Below are 21,199 nucleotides of genomic sequence, written 5' to 3' on the forward strand. Positions count from 1 at the left end.
CTGTCCAGCATCACAGCTGATTTTCGATGGTATATTTGGGAAGAAGGCACATCTGCCCAGCCTTGACAACGCTCACGATTGTTTTTTGGGCCGATGAATGAGTCAACTGAATTTAAGCTTCAACTAGGGCACATGCTTAATTGATATCTGTAAGTGCTTCCGGTTGAGGTTTAATTTTTGTGCTAGGACCATCGTGCCAGAATGAACCCTGCCCTTCATATTTATTCAAGAAGACGCCACCGTTTTGTGCCATACCTCGTTGGGTAAATGTATAGTGCTTTTACTACACTACAGCTGCCTAAAGTGCCAGAGAGTTGTCTACAGCGACCAGGTGTGTGTTACTATGCAATCGCGCCGAAGGGCGCTGGGGTCCCTAGAGTGAGCTATCATAGTGGGTAAATGGCGGGAAGACGGTGCCCACCGCGAGTGTGTGGGCGTTGCCAAACGGACGGGGCTTCCATGCGAGTGCACATGCCTCTTGTGTGTATTAAAGGTCAGAGACCGATCAGAGCAGCAGATGAAGATACAGAAGCTCCTGGCCACAGGAACAGCACGAGGATTGTGCTCGTGAAAGTCATTGGATGCAAAGGCCTCTGTCCAGCATCACAGCTGATTTTCGATGGTATATTTGGGAAGAAGGCACTTCTGCCCAGCCTTGACAACGCTCACGATTGTTTTTTGGGCCGATGAATGAGTCACTGAATTTAAGCTTCAACTAGGGCACATGCTTAATTGATATCTGTAAGTGCTTCCGGTTGAGGTTTAATTTTTGTGCCAGGACCATCGTGCCAGAATGAACCCTGCCCTTCATATTTATTCAAGAAGACGCCACCGTTTTGTGCCATACCTCATTGGGTAAATGTATAGTGCTTTTACTACACTACAGCTGCCTAAAGTGCCAGAGAGTTGTCTACAGCGACCAGGTGTGTGTTACTATGCAATAGCGCCGAAGGGCGCAGGGGTCCCTAGAGTGAGCTATCATAGTGGGTAAATGGCGGGAAGACGGTGCCCACCGCGAGTGTGTGGGCGGGGCCAAACGGACGGGGCTTCCATGCGAGTGCACATGCATCTTGTGTGTATTAAAGGTCAGAGACCGATCAGAGCAGCAGATGAAGATACAGAAGCTCCTGGCCACAGGAACGATACAGAAAAGGGGGTGGTGATGAACAGAGTGTCTGAATTAAGCAGACCACTCTTACCCAGTCCAAAGATCAGGGCTTGATCCATCACCGTTATTTATCTCACTGCCCCATCCCAGCTCAGAACCTGGCTATATGCAAATTAGTCTGTCCCTGGCCCAGTGCATCATGGGAACAGGGCAGACCAAACTACCAAGCCAATTCTTCACCAGAAAGGAGACAAGCTACCGGGGACCGGTTTCTGGCATTTCAGCCTCTTCGGCCCAGCTTGCTTGAATCCTGATGGAGCAGTGAGAAAGGGACTCATGTCTGAGTATGCCCTGCCACACCTATAGTGGCCAAAAACGATACAGAAAAGGGGGTGGTGATGAACAGAGTGTCTGAATTAAGCAGACCACTCTTACCCAGTCCAAAGATCAGGGCTTGATCCATCACCGTTATTTATCTCACTGCCCCATCCCAGCTCAGAACCTGGCTATATGCAAATTAGGCTGTCCCTGGCCCAGTGCATCATGGGAACAGGGCAGACCAAACTACCAAGCCAATTCTTCACCAGAAAGGAGACAAGCTACCGGGGACCGGTTTCTGGCATTTCAGTCTCTTCGGCCCGGCTTGCTTGAATCCTGATGGAGCAGTGAGAAAGGGACTCATGTCTGAGTATGCCCTGCCACACCTATAGTGGCCAAAAACGATACAGAAAAGGGGGTGGTGATGAACAGAGTGTCTGAATTAAGCAGACCACTCTTACCCAGTCCAAAGATCAGGGCTTGATCCATCACCGTTATTTATCTCACTGCCCCATCCCAGCTCAGAACCTGGCTATATGCAAATTAGTCTGTCCCTGGCCCAGTGCATCATGGGAACAGGGCAGACCAAACTACCAAGCCAATTCTTCACCAGAAAGGAGACAAGCTACCGGGGACCGGTTTCTGGCATTTCAGCCTCTTCGGCCCGGCTTGCTTGAATCCTGATGGAGCAGTGAGAAAGGGACTCATGTCTGAGTATGCCCTGCCACACCTATAGTGGCCAAAAACGATACAGAAAAGGGGGTGGTGATGAACAGAGTGTCTGAATTAAGCAGACCACTCTTACCCAGTCCAAAGATCAGGGCTTGATCCATCACCGTTATTTATCTCACTGCCCCATCCCAGCTCAGAACCTGGCTATATGCAAATTAGTCTGTCCCTGGCCCAGTGCATCATGGGAACAGGGCAGACCAAACTACCAAGCCAATTCTTCACCAGAAAGGAGACAAGCTACCGGGGACCGGTTTCTGGCATTTCAGCCTCTTCGGCCCGGCTTGCTTGAATCCTGATGGAGCAGTGAGAAAGGGACTCATGTCTGAGTATGCCCTGCCACACCTATAGTGGCCAAAAACGATACAGAAAAGGGGGTGGTGATGAACAGAGTGTCTGAATTAAGCAGACCACTCTTACCCAGTCCAAAGATCAGGGCTTGATCCATCACCGTTATTTATCTCACTGCCCCATCCCAGCTCAGAACCTGGCTATATGCAAATTAGTCTGTCCCTGGCCCAGTGCATCATGGGAACAGGGCAGACCAAACTACCAAGCCAATTCTTCACCAGAAAGGAGACAAGCTACCGGGGACCGGTTTCTGGCATTTCAGCCTCTTCGGCCCGGCTTGCTAGAATCCTGATGGAGCAGTGAGAAAGGGACTCATGTCTGAGTATGCCCTGCCACACCTATAGTGGCCAAAAACGATACAGAAAAGGGGGTGGTGATGAACAGAGTGTCTGAATTAAGCAGACCACTCTTACCCAGTCCAAAGATCAGGGCTTGATCCATCACCGTTATTTATCTCACTGCCCCATCCCAGCTCAGAACCTGGCTATATGCAAATTAGTCTGTCCCTGGCCCAGTGCATCATGGGAACAGGGCAGACCAAACTACCAAGCCAATTCTTCACCAGAAAGGAGACAAGCTACCGGGGACCGGTTTCTGGCATTTCAGCCTCTTCGGCCCGGCTTGCTTGAATCCTGATGGAGCAGTGAGAAAGGGACTCATGTCTGAGTATGCCCTGCCACACCTATAGTGGCCAAAAACGATACAGAAAAGGGGGTGGTGATGAACAGAGTGTCTGAATTAAGCAGACCACTCTTACCCAGTCCAAAGATCAGGGCTTGATCCATCACCGTTATTTATCTCACTGCCCCATCCCAGCTCAGAACCTGGCTATATGCAAATTAGTCTGTCCCTGGCCCAGTGCATCATGGGAACAGGGCAGACCAAACTACCAAGCCAATTCTTCACCAGAAAGGAGACAAGCTACCGGGGACCGGTTTCTGGCATTTCAGCCTCTTCGGCCCGGCTTGCTTGAATCCTGATGGAGCAGTGAGAAAGGGACTCATGTCTGAGTATGCCCTTCCACACCTATAGTGGCCAAAAACGATACAGAAAAGGGGGTGGTGATGAACAGAGTGTCTGAATTAAGCAGACCACTCTTACCCAGTCCAAAGATCAGGGCTTGATCCATCACCGTTATTTATCTCACTGCCCCATCCCAGCTCAGAACCTGGCTATATGCAAATTAGTCTGTCCCTGGCCCAGTGCATCATGGGAACAGGGCAGACCAAACTACCAAGCCAATTCTTCACCAGAAAGGAGACAAGCTACCGGGGACCGGTTTCTGGCATTTCAGCCTCTTCGGCCCGGCTTGCTTGAATCCTGATGGAGCAGTGAGAAAGGGACTCATGTCTGAGTATGCCCTGCCACACCTATAGTGGCCAAAAACGATACAGAAAAGGGGGTGGTGATGAACAGAGTGTCTGAATTAAGCAGACCACTCTTACCCAGTCCAAAGATCAGGGCTTGATCCATCACCGTTATTTATCTCACTGCCCCATCCCAGCTCAGAACCTGGCTATATGCAAATTAGTCTGTCCCTGGCCCAGTGCATCATGGGAACAGGGCAGACCAAACTACCAAGCCAATTCTTCACCAGAAAGGAGACAAGCTACCGGGGACCGGTTTCTGGCATTTCAGCCTCTTCGGCCCGGCTTGCTTGAATCCTGATGGAGCAGTGAGAAAGGGACTCATGTCTGAGTATTCCCTGCCACACCTATAGTGGCCATAAACGATACAGAAAAGGGGGTGGTGATGAACAGAGTGTCTGAATTAAGCAGACCACTCTTACCCAGTCCAAAGATCAGGGCTTGATCCATCACCGTTATTTATCTCACTGCCCCATCCCAGCTCAGAACCTGGCTATATGCAAATTAGTCTGTCCCTGGCCCAGTGCATCATGGGAACAGGGCAGACCAAACTACCAAGCCAATTCTTCACCAGAAAGGAGACAAGCTACCGGGGACCGGTTTCTGGCATTTCAGCCTCTTCGGCCCGGCTTGCTTGAATCCTGATGGAGCAGTGAGAAAGGGACTCATGTCTGAGTATTCCCTGCCACACCTATAGTGGCCATAAACGATACAGAAAAGGGGGTGGTGATGAACAGAGTGTCTGAATTAAGCAGACCACTCTTACCCAGTCCAAAGATCAGGGCTTGATCCATCACCGTTATTTATCTCACTGCCCCATCCCAGCTCAGAACCTGGCTATATGCAAATTAGTCTGTCCCTGGCCCAGTGCATCATGGGAACAGGGCAGACCAAACTACCAAGCCAATTCTTCACCAGAAAGGAGACAAGCTACCGGGGACCGGTTTCTGGCATTGCGTGGAAGGGTATACTCAGATGTGAGTCCCTTGCTCATTGCACCATCAGGATTCAAGCAAGCCGGGCCGAAGACGGTGTAAAAGGGTGACACTACCAACCAGAATATAAGATCCTTAAGTATTGCCCGGCGGTGTCGCCTCTTGAACCCACAAGGCATTTGACTAATGAAGAGGCAGGCGCTGGAGACTGGAAGGCAGGAAACAAGGTTTTATTCTCTCCGGAGGAGAACACAGCAAAACAGACAGCAGGTATCGTTCTGAGGTGCTCTACCCGCATCTCTGAGGCCTGGCCTCTTATACACAAGTTAATCACTTTATTGCATGCAACACATTCTCGTTAATACTTTGATGTAAGAAAAGACATCCTCGGAATCTCCCCTGTAGGTCCGTTCCCACACATAGTTACAGTTGAAGTCCCCACCCCGATCACAACAGGCGGTGATCATCGCGCAGTTGGATATTCCGCCGATTCATGGAAGGTGTGGGGTTCGATCGGATCTCGTAGGGTGGGGGTTTTGATCGACCCGAGGGTCCGTTAATGGGAGGAAGCTTCCTACTGAACTGGGGGTAATAAACAGTATCCGCAGAGCCAGATGGTGGCCTGGGAACGGGGAAGACAAACGGGCACACAGGAAAAAGGGGTTTGCATCAAAGGACCTGGGACCATGAAAGGAATGAAGGGAGGTGTCGTGCTGGGAACAGGATGGGATTCCGAGGCAGAGCTGCGCTGAAGAGGGGTTTATGACCCGAGACATGTGAGGGCGAGGGGGTTTCCAGCATGCGGGGGGATGCCCGTGAGGCTAAGAGAGGGAGAGAGACGCGCTGGTTATCAGAAAAGGGCCGGGAAGCCATGGTGTTCAAAATGGCGGCAGTTTACGTGCACGAAAAGGGTTCGAGAAGAGCAAGAGGGCGCCGATAATGTTGACGGTTTCAGCCTAACTTTCAACAGTCCTCCCTTTTCAACATATCTAGCCAACTTGCTTACTCAATGTCAATTTTCATCAAATTCCTAACCTCGCTATCGTATAATGCTCTCATGTGTTCGCTTCCAAAGTCCACAGTTTTGGGGAAAATACAACTTGCACATAAAGAACACAGAGGTGGCAGACATTGAATTCCTAAGCATAGACCACAGATTACAACTACAGGAATCAGGATAATGGTGAGCAGTCTCCAGCCCCAGTTCTTAACGGAGTCCCAGAACAAACCACCAAGCGACCATCCTTCTTGTTCTTGGTGGACTTCCGAAGAGAGTCTGTGAAGATGTTCAATGGCTTCGTACACTGAGGGTGAGTTGTCTGGTATGTATGTACAACAGCTGGACCCAATAATGCGGCATGCTCCTCCCCGGTCCGCCAGAACCACATCTAGAACAAGGCGGTTCTGGAGAGCCACCAGACGGACCGCTTGGAGCTCGGCAGTGTTGTTAGCAAAGATACCAGCTGTGATGTTCATGGTTGTCTCAACTGCCTGAGTCAGGTGTCGGATGGCACGGCTGTTTGCCATCGGGCCCCAGAGGGGGACGAGTCCTTTCATAGCATCGAGGAACTGTGCTCCTGTTGAGTCGGCTTGTTCAATGTCTTTGGCTCGTTTTTGTCTATGGTGATTCGCTGGGGCCACATAAGTCGGAGGAAGGATGAAGGAGATGAAACAAGTGCCCCCCCAGCCTTTGGGGAGCCAGGTGTAGTCCTTGGTGCCGCAGACGAAATACATGTTTGGGGATGACACAAAAGAAGGTGGATCCGTGGAATCCAAAGTTCTGGTAAAGCGGCAGGCGCTGCGACCCACCAGCTGTGTCCCAAGTCCTTCTACACACATGTGGCCTGTGACGTTGATGACCGACAAGGCCACGGTCAGAGTGGCAGCCGTTCGTTTCCGCAGATAGGAGAAGGTGGGTCTGGTTGGATTGTTGAACACCTGCATTTCGATCCGTTCTTTAGCCGGGATGTCCATTTGGATTGAATCGTTGGAGGTCTGCGGGCAGAAGTGTATCTTCGTTTTGTTTCGCCGGACCCCGTGGGAGAAATGCGTTATGGTTCTGCTGGAGGTGGCATTGTCCTTATAGCTTTCTTGCAGGAGGATCAGCCAGGCAAGGCAGGAGCCGTGAACAGAGAAGGGTGAAGGGATGAATGGTATTGAATGTCCGGTGGCATGGGGTAGCAACCCACAGATCCAGCAGTTGGTGGCATTGGTGGCGAGATTGTGTTGGTGAAGCAGCTGTACGAAAGAGTTATTCCAAAATTCCTTTCGCCTCTCTCTTAGTTGAGGAGAGAGCGAAATTAGATAATGTTCCTTCATGGTGGTAGGCTGAGCAGTGGTTAGGAATGTTTCGCGAGCAGGTGCATGTTCTTCCATAATCCAGAGCGTGGTCATGAGGAGAAAGCAGAAGAGGATTACGATGAAGAGTGCAATTGTCTTTGAGCTATGGAGTCTGTCTGTTCTCGGATTTCTGTAGTGGGTATTTCCTGTTGTCTCCATCAGCTTCTTATTTGGCGCTTCCATCATCTTCTTATCTGGCGCTTCCATCATCTTCGTTTTCAAGGTGCTCGGTAGTGGGCAGGACCACAGACTCAGTTTAGCTTCTCTCCAGGTAACCCTTGGTAGTTTTGGGTCACCGTTCTGAGACCTTTTAACCTAGTCAGTGGCCTACTTAGCCGAAGCTCCCTCCTTTCGACGCAGGAAATACCCTTCTCGAGATGGCACGGTGGGATCAGAATGTTTTGAAAGTTCAAGTGTCTCTGTGTCGGGATAGCAGTTCAATGATGGTCGGTCTTTGTTCAGGAGCTCTTCTTGGGTACTGACGTTGTCTGTCGTGGCCAGGGCTGAGGAGACCTTTTTGCAGTGATGGGCGTGCAGCCAGTGCTTCTTCCCCTCCACTCGAAGTGCGGTCCGAGTGGTGATCAGCACTTGCCAGGGGCCCGTCCACCGGGGTTCCAAACTCTTTGACCGCTGAAAATTCCGGATCAGCACGAAGTCCCCCGGTTGGATGGCGTGACCCGGACCCCTGGAAGCATCGGGGATGGCCTGCTGCACCTGCTGATGAATGACAGACAGAGTTTCAGTCAATTTATACAGATAATCAGACATTAGGACGTCCGGGACGTCATGAATGGAAGTCGGTTTCGGGGCAGACCAGACGCTCATGGGTCGACCGAAGACAACTTCATAAGGAGTTAAGTGATGTCGGGTGGGGGTAGAGCGCATCGATAGCAATGCCAGTGGGAGGGCGTCTGGCCATTTCAGACCCGTGGTAGCCACTATTTTGGCCAGTTTAAGCTTTAGTGTGGCATTGTGTCGTTCGACAAGCCCAGCAGATTGGGGGTGGAAGACTGCGTGGAATTTCTGTTTGATACCCAACCCATTTAGGATGAGCTGGATAACTGTGGCTATGAAGTGGGGGCCATTATCACTCCATAAAATACGACAGAGGCCATAACGGGGAAAAAATTCCTTTAACAGAACCTTTGCAGTGGCCATAGCGGTGTTGTCACGGGTTGGATATGCTTCCACCCACTTGCTAAATGCGCACACCACAACAAGTACATATTTTAGGCCTTGGCATCTGTCTAGCTGGATGTAGTCCATCTGCAGGACTTCAAATGGGTGGCTTGGGACCCCAAATCCCCCCCGGGGTACTACAGTTCCTTTCCCGGGGTTGTGTTGCAGGCATATTAAACATTGTTGGACCAGGCGTTTGGCGGAATCTGGGATCTTATCATTGTGCCAAACTCTGGAGACAAGTTCGATCATGGGGGCTGATCCTATGTGGGCAAGGGAGTGTGCCATGGTCAGTATGGGAATCAGGTACAAATCAGGTAGCAACCATTTGTTCGTGTCTTTTGTCCGCCAGCAGCCTTCATCGTCTTTTAATCCCACCCGTGTCCATTCAGTCAACTCGTGTTGTGTGCTAGCCGTTTGAATGTCCCTGATAGTGTCTCTAACGTCAGTCCATTTTTCCGCTTGTGACCTGGTCACGTACATATGTGTTGTCGTCCTATTTTCAGCTGTCGTTCGGGCAGTGATGTCGGTCAGTGCATTTCCCTGTCCAATAATGTCTGTCACCTTCTTGTGTGCCTGGCATTTGATGACGGCAAGCTTGTTGGGGAGAAGGACAGCTTCGATTAAGGCGGAGACTAGATCCCCGTGCAAAATGGGTGTGCCGTGTGAGGTCAAGAATCCCCTTTCCCTCCAAAGGAGCCCAAAATGGTGAACCAACCCGAAGGCATACTGGCTGTCGGTGTAAATGTTCGCTGTGGTTCCTGTTGCCAGGATGCAGGCTCGTGTCAAAGCAATCAGTTCCGCTGCCTGGGCAGATCGCTGGGTGATGCGGGCTGTTTCTACTACGGTTCGAGCCGTGGTGACTGCATAGGCAGCGGAAGTGGTACCGTCGGAGAGTTTGATGCAAGAACCGTCCACCCACAGCTCCCCGTCGGGGTCAGGGAAAGCCGTGTCTTTGAGATCAACCCTACTTCTGGTTTGTTCGTCCGTAAGAGTTACGCAGTCATGTACAGGGTGCACATTGGGATCGTTCTCTGGCAAGGGTAACAGAGTTGCCGGGTTCAATGTGGTGCATCTTTTCAGGGTGATATGGGGCGCAAGCAAAGTCAGTTCGTATCCAGTCAGTCGGGCACTCGTCAGATGTTGCGTCTTGGTTTGGTTCAGGAGGGTGTCGACTGCATGGGGTACCAGTACCGTGAGGGAATTCGAGAGTACAATCCCCTCACTCTGTCGGATAGAGATTGCAGCAGCAGCTACAGCTCGAAGGCAGGCAGGCAAGGCTCTGGCGACAGGGTCAAGAGTAGCAGAGAAGTAAGCGCACGGTCGTTGCCTAGGGCCGATGGCCTGGGTCAGGACAGATAAAGCGCACCCCTCCCTTTCGTGAGTGTAAAGGGAGAAGGGCTTTTTGTAATCAGGGGTACCTAGGACGGGGGCTGAGCAAAGGGCATCTCGCAGTTCTGTGAAGGAAGTTTGACACTCAGGGGTCCAAGGGAGTGGGAAAGGGACGTCTTTGTTTAGCAGAGAAAGCAGTGGTTTTACAACGAGGCTAAAGTTTGGTAACCATTGTCGGCAGAAGGAGGTGAGGCCTAATAGGGAGCGAACCTGCTTCTGGGTCTTAGGGACAGGGGTATCTAGAATGGTTTGAATTCGATCAGGAGTGAGTTTTCTTCCATCTTTGGATAAAAGGTGACCTAGGTAAGTGACCTGGGGTTGGCAGAATTGCAACTTCTTCTTGGAGACCTTGTGGCCATTTTCCGCGAGGAAGTGCAGGAGTTGAATGGTGGCGGTAACCGCTAATGGGGTAGTGTCGGCTGCCAAAAGGATGTCATCGACATATTGTACTAACACCACTCCGTCGGGTAACTGGACTTGATCTAGTTGTCTTTTGAGGGCCTGGCTGTAGATGCTAGGGCTTTCTGTGTAGCCCTGGGGCGCTCGGCAAAACCTATATGAGCGGGCTTTTAGGGTAAAGCCGAAGAGATATCGGCTGTCTGGGTGGATGGGGATGGAAAAGAATGCGTTTTTGAGATCGATGACGGTAAAGGTGGTGGCAGTAGAAGGAATCAAGGTTAGGATGGTGGTGATGTCTGAGACCACAGGGTACTGGGGTACCACCACTTTGTTGATCTCTCGAAGGTCGATGATAAAACGGTATGCTTTCTCATCTCCCTCTCCCTGTTTCTTGATAATGGGCAAGATAGGGCTGTTGCAAATGTTGCTAACTACTTCCTCTACCACTCCTGCGTCTATCAGTGACTGGATAATCATTACCAATGCCTTCTCGCCCTCGGGCGATATCCGATATTGTGGGAGTTTTGGGAGTGTTGCGTCTGGTCGGACAGTAATGTGCACTGGGTCAATTAACATACGCCCTACGTCCGAATCCGCTTCGGCCCACAGATACGGAGGCAGAGTGTCAAGCAGGGATGCGTCAGCGTCGGTGATGGAAAACATGTGTTGGGGAGAGCAATGTCTAAGCAGAACGGGGTTGTCGTAAAGAAACACTCGAACTCCATCTTGAGAACACCTGATCGTCGCCCGGAAGTGTTTCAGTAAGTCAAGTCCCATAATCGTGTCAGGGCTATTGGAGGAGAGCAAAAACGTGGTGTCAGTGGTGTTGTTTTCTACGTCAAAGAGAATCGGGGCAGACAAAGGGTTGGTGGAGGGCGTTCCATCGAAACCTGTCGATGTTATGAGTGAGCCAGACAAGGGTGCCCTTGGAATCAGTCGTTTAGATAACGCACTACGTGTTGCGCCAGTGTCTACCAGAAATGGTGACTTGGTACCCAGGACCTTAGCAGTGACGTAAGGGCCCTGCTGGTCAACATAGAGCTCGACTGGATCCCTCCCTTGCCCTTGGCTGTCCTATGCGAAGTTGTGGGCGTCTTCATAGTCGGATTGTTGATATTGGTTCTGCCTGGGTCGATCAAACGTATTTGGTCTGCCTGATCTGTCGTTAGTCGTGTCATTTGGGGGCCCTCGCTGTTGTCCCTTATTTCTCAGTCCATTTGCTATGTCCCTGGGGTCTTTGTTTTTGATTATTTCCAGAAGAACTGGGCACTGGGATTTCCAATGGCCAGTCCCTTTGCAGAAAGCACACTGGTTCTCTCTAAGGTCTGTGCGTCCACTGTAGGAAGTCAGAGTGCGGTCCTGGGGAAATGTATTCTTAGGGACGTTCGTCTGGTAGTTTCCCCGATATTGGTCTCGTCCTATAGTCACCCCTTGTAGTTTGGCAATCATCACCCTCTCTTTCAAGTCCTTCTTCTTTTTCTCTGTTGCCCTATCGTTTTCATTTTTCTGATGTTCATAATATTGGGCCATTTGGAGAATAGCTGTAGGTTTGGAGGCTGCCCAACTACTCTCGCTGGCCTGTAGTTTCTGGGAGATCTCCGATGACAGGCCCTTAACATAATTCTGGACAAACAGATGGTGTCCGGTTGCAGTGGTCATGTCCTGGCCGCTGTAATCGGAGAACACCGTTTCAAACCGGGAGAAGTATTCCGATACATCCTCCTGGGGTTTCTGGCGACAGGCTGTTACTATCGACCAGTCCACTTTCTTTTCTGGGATCAGGGTTTTTAATTTCTCTACGATTTTATCTGGAAGGTCTAGAATGGATTTCAAAGGCTTTTGTCCTGGTCCCCGTTGTTTATCCAGGTCATCGAGTTGTGACCAGGTATGTCCAAACAGTTCAAGGTGGTCGACTTTCCGGATTTGCTTCCACACATCAGCTGGTAGACATAACCCGAAGAACAAGTCGATGTCAGCCAGGGTCATAATCGTTGAACCCAGGGCTGTACCCAATTCAGTATAAAAGGCAGTGGGGTTTTTACGTAGGTCGGGTAGAGATTTCCGGAATGTCAGAATCTCTTGCCGGTCCCATGGCTGGTAGACCCAGTTGTACACTACCCTTCCCTTCGCATCTTGGTTGTTTGCATCATCGTGAGTCCCTGTACCTCGGGGAGGAACCCAGTAAGGGGCAGCCTCTCGTATCGGCATCATGGTGTTAGGTTGCTCGGTTGGTGGTTCGGTCACTACGGAGGTCGCGGATTTAGTTCCCGACTCTCGTTCAGTGAGGTGGCGGAAAACCTCAAGCGTACGCGTAAGGAGGTCCGACACATCACACTCGCCCTCATCCCCGATATCGACCTTCCGGTACAGAGTCGTTAGGCTCCCGGGACCGTTGTCTCGATATCGGTCCTCATATGCATTCAAGACATGATAACACAGTCGTACGGTAAAATGTCGTCTGTGACCCCCTGTATACGAGTTGAACATATCCGTGATGTACTCTTCATCTTCCTTCCTTTCTACCAGTGTCCTTGCTATTTTGTCGATCCCTGCTCGCTCATCTTTGCTTAGTCTGCTTGTTCTTGCAGGGCCAGCCCCTCGAGTCTCATGGTCGTCTAACGTTGTTGTTGATGCAGTATTTAATACAAGGGGTTCGGCTGGCACAGAGGCCATTGGGGCCGAAGCTGTGGCGGTACTTTCGTTTGTACCTGGGGGTGGCGCGTGCTGTGCTGAGGGTTGGGAAGGGGCATATGGAGGGGGCATGTAGATGATAGGAGGACCTAACAGCAGATCATCGTTGGCTCGTTGTTTCGAGGGTAAATCAGGGTAGAGCATGGAGGGAGTTCTAACCGGACACTGGCTCGGTGTTTCCATTTCTAGTTTCTGTTTAGCTTTCTCTCTTTCCCTTATCTCTTTTTCTAGTTTCTGGGCAGCTAGGTGGGCTGCTTTTCGCAGCTCTTTTTCCAACCTACTCTCAGTTTTCTTTTTACGTTGTTCAGTTTCTTTGCGCCACATGCCAAAACTGTCAAGCATAGTGGGTGTTGTCTTGTTTTTACCAAGGGCTGTTTCTAGCGTTTTTATTTTATCATCATCGAAGGATCCTATCAGTGGCCACTGACTTTCTTGACCCTTTTTCGTATATTTGTGCCATAGTTTGCTATAGGCTATAGCGGTCAATCCATGCTTCATGAACATGTCCTTATTAGGGGTGCCTTCCAGTGGGGCTGGATGGTCCATCTCTAATAAGCGGTCCGGGCTAAACAGGCTACTAATCAGTGGGGAGAAGACAGACATGACGGCTCGTAACGAGGGACTAAAAGTCAGCACTGCCTATCTTATCACTGGGTGCAAAGACTGGACAGAATATTTCTATTCTATGTTGTTTGCAGGCAGTGAATACCTCATGGATCAAAATAATAAAAGACCAATAAATATTCAATGGGGAGAATGAGTAGGTCCGCAAAGATCTGCGTTACCTACCCTTTTCACTATCTGCAAAGAGGGTGGTCTCTTCCCTGTTTGCAGACAGAGAATCTCCAGAAAACAATAGTTTTGCGAACAACAGTTCAGTTTCAAGTAATTATTCAGTGGGGGAGAATAAAAATAGGCACGACTGCTGCCCTACCTATCCTCCACTGTTTGCAAAGAGAGAGCCTGTTGTTTCGCCGTTTGCAGACAGCGAATCTCCAAATAAAATAAAAAGAGCAATACTAGTATTTTTTTTTAAACAATCAAGCAATCATTTCGCAACTTGTCGTGTTTACACGACCTTACCCGGACCGCATGGACAGTTTCTTGTCTTCCGAATCCAGCGCCCGATCGTCCTCTCTTCTCCGTTATCCTCGCGGCACTCCTGATGGTTCCCAGTCAGGACCGTAGATTAAGCATGGGCGGATTTTGCGGATTGGCAATCCGCGAACTTGCGTATTTACGGATTCGCAATCCGCGAAGATCCGCGAACTCTAGCGGATTTGCGGATTTTTCCGTTTTTTGTGTTGGCGCGTGTTCGCGCCGATTTTGGGACAAGTTCGCAATTGCGAACTTACTTTTCGGCTTGCAACGGCCGCGACTATGTTGTTTCTACGTCTGGTTTATCATCACAGGTTCACAGCACCCTCTGTTTCACCACTGCCACCCTCTGGGACACCCATGCCACCCTCTAGTACATCCTCACAGGCACCTATTAGGTTTATTTATTACTGTAGATTATGGTGGTTGAAAAAAGCTAGCACACCTGCCCTTCTTCAACTGCCATCAATTAATTTGTGTTTCATTAATGTGTCAGTAATTTTGAAAGTTCCAGTCTGGCTGGCACCTGCTTCCTTCCTTATCTGTAATTTGCTTTTTGTTGCAGTGAAATTTTTTTTTTACAGGACCTTTATGGTGCTATTCTATGAGCCTGCTGTTTGGGTCATAGCAGGGTCATAGAATTGTTGCAAACTCTGGAGGGGCCCATCAGGAAGCACTACCTTGAATGTTACTAATGTTAAGTTTGAACTTTTGCACCTGCTCATTGCTTTCATTTTAGCTAAAATCGTTTTTTTTGCAATTTCGCGCGTTATTTGGGGCGCGAATCCGTGCGAGATCGATTTCGGAAGCCGCGAATACGTGCGAATACAAAATTGTTTTTGTTGCGACGTGTATGTTCGCGTGATCTTGCGCGTGTTCGCGAGGCGCTTCTAGCTATTCGTTTGCCAAGTTACCCTATCGGTCGTACACGGGCGCGGCCATCTTGTTGGCGTGACGTAATTCCGTTTCCGCCCGCTATGTGTAATCTCGCAAAGTGTGCTGCTCGCGAGTACAAGTTCGCGCGTACTCGCAAGGAAAATCTCGCGCGAACTTACCCACGCGGTCGTGAACGGGCGCGGCCATCTTGTTTCTCATTCATTGCTATGGTTCTGGGCATGCTTTCTCTATCCTCTCTCAATCTCTGCCATCCTTTGCTTGTTTGAAGTTTTTTTGATCTAATTTTACTTATTATCTAACCCTCTATTTTTCTAGCTCTATATTTTTGTGTTTTCTGCAGCTTTTAGTTACTTTTAAACTACTTTTTTAAACTCTTTTCTTTTCTTCTTCACTATTCTATTTCTTCTTTGTCATTTAAGTTTATTTCTGCCCAGACCATGGTAAAGGGAGCCGGGAAGCACCCTGAGAAGGGGAAGGGTCCCGCACCCCGTGCCCGGCTCCCGTGCGGGCGTTTAAGGGGGGAGCAAGTGGTCCCGAGGGAGATCTTCAGCGCGGAGGAAGTGGCGGCACTGATCTTCCATGTCCAGCGCCGCCTCCCCAAGACGATCCTGGGAGGCGGCAAGATCGCGACCGGCTATGGCATCCGGGAGCGCCGCCAGCGGTGGGAGAAGGTGTGCCGGGCCATGTACAAGATCTCTGGGGTCCGGCGCACATATAACCAGGCCACCCACCGCTGGACCGATGTCATGGACCGGGAGCGGGACTTGCTGGACGCGCTCGGCGTAGAGGTCCCCGGGCTTGGTGAGTAGTAGTAGTAGTCCATTTACTACTCTGTTTTATCCTGCTCTGTTATTTGCAAATCTTTGTTCTTTACCAAGAGCAATAATGCTGCCGATTACATTGAGGTAAATTATATTTCAAAATCTTCTATGCATTTCATTTTCAGGTGCACTGCTCTCCTTCTCAGTAGCCTTGCTTGCTACTATGCTTCTTTGTTTTGTATGTTGTGTTCAGAAGCATTTCATTGGCCTGAGAAATTATGTATCAGTGTACTGTAAAGAAAAGAACTGCGTAATGCTAGACAGTAAGGGTCATATTTTCAATTACCGGCGCATCCCTGCAAAGTAGCAGGGATGCGGCAGTAATTGTGTGCCATGCCACCACCACCCATTGGCCCAAAACGTCACAGAAGCCTTACGCATCTGTGCCGTAAAGGCAGCGCATTGCTGGAGTTGCGTGCCAACGATGGCGCAGCTCCAGCAATGCTCTGGGGTACCCTATCTCCCCAATGCTGCATCAAGCCGTACGTCGGCTTCAAGCGCGCAGGGTTTGAGTCATGCATCATTGTCATAAAAATGACTGATTGACATCTTGTAGATTTCCCTCAGCCACTTTTAGGATTCGTTCCTGCGCAGGTACGCCCTCCCTTGCGCGGGAACGCCCCCTGATGGCGCAGGGCTTTACAACGTGATGCATCGCCCATATGCCCATATGTGTTTTTTTTTTTAATATATACGCCGCACCAACACCATGGCGAGTCTTTTGTTCTGCCGCTGCGTCAGAAAAGGCACGCAACAATGGAGGAAAATCAGCCGCAACTTCCGCAAGGGACTTATAAATCAGCCCCAACAGACTGAAGTCCAGTGTCCTTCCTTTAGACAGTCACATGGCTATCAGAAGAAATAGTGGCGGTGGTGGCGGGTGGATTGATAGTTTGAGTATTCACTGATCTGCAAGCAGGATGGACTTTGTCTGTCACGTGTTGCGCACTACTGCCTGCAGTGCCAGGCCTAGGCAAACCTCTTTAGTAGTCTGTTTATTGAGTTACATAGGAACTTTCTAAGTCAACGTTCCGCAAATCAGGCAATACGAATAACGTAGTATACCACATGAGATAGATCCCGTGGAATAGTTGTCTATCTATTTGCTATTTTTCCAAAATATGTTGTTATTGTTCTTTTGAAATGTTTGATTTGGTTGAAAAATCTCATCCATGTTTTATGGTTTTTCTTTCTTTCATGTTGTACATCAGCTCCCCCCAAGGGCAAGAGGACACAGGAGGAGGGTGCTGAGGATGCAGGCCAGGATCGGGCAGGCGAGGGCTCCTTTGCTGGCCCCAGTAAGTTTACATTTTACTAAACAGTACCTATTTTTTCCTAGCGTTCCTCATTCGATTTTTTCTAAATCGTCTTTGATCTTCTTGTAGACTGGATATAAATTCTTATCCTGCCTCGAATATGACTCCCTGTGGTATTACTAGACTATTCTTATTAGTCTGTCTGTGTAGCTAACTAAGATTGGACATTTGGCAATTCCATTGGACTCCCATTATATTCAGCAATACCTCTATGCACTGTCTCCTTACTGACTAGATAGTGTGGCAGAGTCATTCAGCTCCCGAAGTCACCGATTATAGATCCCCAATGATCTCTAGATTATCGTACGCAGGACAAGAGAGTAGTACGGAGTCACAGCACAGTCAAGAAGTGTCAGAGGCACTCATGCTTGCAAAAATTCCAAAACCTTTAGCTCATCCACTCTAGTCTAGAGGAACAAAAACCACAGAGTCTATTTAAGTGTAAAAGCTTTATTAAAAGTAAACACATTTATTGAAATCTACTTTGTCATAAAACTATTTAACTGTAAACGGAAAAGTGGTTAGTGCTGACGATTAATTGGACACATTTCTTGTGGTCGAGCCGAACTCTCACCTACTTTGAACTTGATCCTGGTCGTGTTCTTAGGACTCAGGAGTCAAGCTTCTGTCTGTTAGGAGAAAAAGTGGTGCGTGTTAAAAATCAAAAGCAAGCATTCATCAGTTGTGCATAAAAGTGCAGCAAGACAACAGCCTTCCCTGGAAAATGGGACATTTTTACTATGGAGTAGACAGTCACAAATTATTACATTGTATTCTGTTTTTTTAACATTTCTCCTAGACCAAATATTATATAGTAGTGAGTGGTGTATTCTAACTTTCTTAAATGTACTTTGTAGGTGTAACATCTGGTGACGGGGCCAGCGCGGAGGTGGCTGATGTGTTGGACTTGGACTCGGAGGCCTCTGGGGAGGATGCGGCGGTAGAAGAGCTGGTGGCCGTTCCTGTGGGGGATCAAACGGTGGTGGCGGAAACAGGTAAGCTATATATTCCTTACTTATTGAGATTGAAGACTGCATAGTGTGCTTTCTGCACGGGTGTATTACAATTACAAATCAACCAGGTAGTAGCCTCCTCGAAATGTACTTCGACTTAGCTGTGAAGTTTTTGGTGAGAAGAATCCCAATAAGTTCTTAGACGAACGTGATGGATGGGATGAACGAAAAGCGAAAGAAGGGTGTAAGTAAGTGGGACGCGAACTTGTATGATGGCTGGCAAAGAAGAACGATATGTGTTTGCTTGGACCCAGAGGTGGCTGGGAAGGAAAGAATATGGTATGGTGCATGGCTGGGTCAATGATGAAGCAAGGATGGGTGGAAGGACAGCAGCCTGGGTGGGTGAAACAGAAACTGTATGTGTGCGTATACTTTGAATGAATGGATGCCTGGAGCATGGTATTCTCTGACTCTTACATAGCAAATGTGTATCTAGAGAGAGTAGATGGTCGCCAGGTGAAGTAAGTGTTACCTTGAAGAGCATGTACCACCGCACCCGCACGTCCGTCCCAGTGCAGGGAAGGCAAGGAAAAGAAATTGTAAATGTGTCCAATACTACCATGAATAGTAGCAGTACTTTGTATTGCGTTTGCATTCACAGCATATATCTGGTTATTACGGTGGACACTCCGTACCTCTCTTAATAACTTTAGTTTACTTGTAGTACGTCATTCATGTGTGGGTGTATCACTGTGTTCACTCAATATTAAGCAAAGCACCTAAAGTCATCTCATCTGTCATTAAATACGTCCCATGTGAAGTGATAGATAATCAAATTAGTTAGCTTCTTCAGTTTCCTTTTCTAGTACTCATTTGCACTGTAGGGTGAAAGGTAAATTAATTAAGCAGTAGCCCTTGTAACAGAGTATTCTCAGTGCCACCCGTAATAGAAAAGTAATAGCTTCACCACCTGCATGTACTGGACCGGTACAGTAACGCAAGTCTGTCTCCATCATCATGGTGTGCAACTTTTTTTCTCGGGTGCAACTTCACTGTGCTGTGTCCATGTCATTCTGCCGGCTTGCATAAGATAACGTACCCATTTCCCTAAACAAGAGAGAAGAAGAAGAATAAGACTGGTGTACTGTCATAGTCGACTGTAATGGAAGTCCATAGTGGTCGTAGAATTAGTTCATTAAACTACCACTACTGTTAGAGCAAGGATGCAGAAGTGGGAGGTTACATAGATACTGTCCTCAATAGTTATGTACTGTGCTTTCAATTTGCTACTTGTACTCTGTGACCCAACTTTCGGCTCAATCACTTTGTGTTATTAATAAGGAGCATTGGTTACAGACTATGTCTTTCTTTCTTCATATAGTTGCTCCTTCCAAATCAACAACAAGGAGGGAGCAGGCTAGATTGGCCCGGCAACGGAGGCTGGAGGCCACAGTCGCCGAGTATCGGCGGCTGGTGGCCCTGGAGGAGGAGGAGGACACGCAGTCGAGCGGGGCAACATCTTCGACTGTGACCACTGCATCCTCCTCCGTGACTAAACCAGCGGGACCGAGCCGGGCTAAGAAAGCCGACCGCCACCGCCAAGCACCCGAAATACCAGCTGCCCCCCACAGGAGCTGCAAGGAACGCCAACGCCGCCTACGAGTCCGCATGTCCAACCTGGAGCAGGAGGTCCTGAGGTATAAGACCTTGGTTAAGGGCCTCCGCTCCGAGCTTGCCACCCTCCGCAAGGAGTATGATGCCCATGCCGCATCATGCACCAGCACCAGCACCCTCCAGTAGTGGAGTGTCCCTTGCCCTTTTTTTATAGACTTTTGGGGGGTGGGATTTGGGAGTTGGGATCGTTTTGGGACGTTTCAGAGACAATCGTTGGGGTTAGGGTGGGTGAGGGAGATTATTTTGTTAGGGATAAATAAATATATTTTTCAACTACTTTATCTGACCATACCTGTTTTTTACTGCTTTTCAGTCTGGTGGGTGGGGGGCGGGGGTGTAACAGTAACTTTGTTTTCCTGAACAGTCGCAGGACTTTAGTAGTACAACCGTCAATCTCTTGTCTACTCCGAAATAATACTCCATTATACTACCTCCCACCAAACGCTTATCTTACCTGTAATTTGTGTTAGAAATTAGGGCTAGGCCCAGGGCTGGCTCCAGGTGAAATGGGGATTAACGTTGTCATTCCTGGGCGGGTGACATTTCCTCATTGCGGTGTTACTAGTGGTGTGACACAGTGGCAGTTGCATGCCTATGGAAAAAAAGAAAACGAAACCTTGTTTGTACTCCTTACTGTAGCATTACAACGGTTACGGTACGATCGAGAAAATAGCAGGTGACAGTACACTAGAACAGTGCCATAATGTAGCCTAACAAATGGTAAAGTATTGCAAGTATAACTAGTACTTGCGTTGAATTTATTTGACATTGGCTACTACTACTAGAAGATATAGTACTGAAGCTGAGTAAGTCTAGAAGATATCCTCGTATTCCTTCACCAGCCTGTTGCTGCTATCACCTTATCCTCCCCAGCAAGTGTGTGGAATTATTGATGTCATTTTAGTCAGACATCAAGCAAAACAACACAGCCCGGGGGAAGAGGGTTAGGGTTTGTAAAATGGATGGGAATGGGGGTTTCTTTTTGGGTAGGTTTTGTTGAGAGAAGAAAAAAAAAGCAGAGCATGGACAAACAATAATTGAAGATACAGAGTTTACAGACAATATTTGGTTACAAAGTAAAGGTAAGCACATGCAGTCACACTCATAGAATAAAAGACAACAATGGATACTGTATCTGTATTGCGTATGTTGTTGGAGTTGTCCTGTTGAAATTGGTAAGTAAGTTGCATGCAGCAAACAATTCCTCTTATTGGCGGCACTCCTCCATTCCAGCTGACGCTTCGTCCATCAATGTGGTGGTGACCACTGACAGAAGAGACACCCTGTCCACTGCCTGCCTGGCGGATGTTGACTGAAACCCGGCCTGTAATTATTGAACGGAAAACAGGAAGTGCTATTACAATACCACTGATAAATAAATAAAAGGTATGTACGCTGTGTGGTTCAAAAAGTCACACTTTGATTTCCCTAATAGACAGTACAATATTTTTGAAATTGCGTGCTCTGTCTGAGTCACCTTTTTAAGGATCAATAAGTATGGCCAAAATATTATAGCGGATCTTTCCCCTCAAGGTGGGTGTACTACTGTGTTTTAGAACAAAATTTGACCTTCCCAGCAATGCTCCCACCAAGACCCTTACTAAAGCCAGTCGCAAAAATGTAGAAGAACC

Source organism: Lissotriton helveticus, chromosome 11 (genome assembly GCF_964261635.1).
Source record: "Lissotriton helveticus chromosome 11, aLisHel1.1, whole genome shotgun sequence".
Lineage (NCBI taxonomy): Eukaryota > Metazoa > Chordata > Amphibia > Caudata > Salamandridae > Lissotriton > Lissotriton helveticus.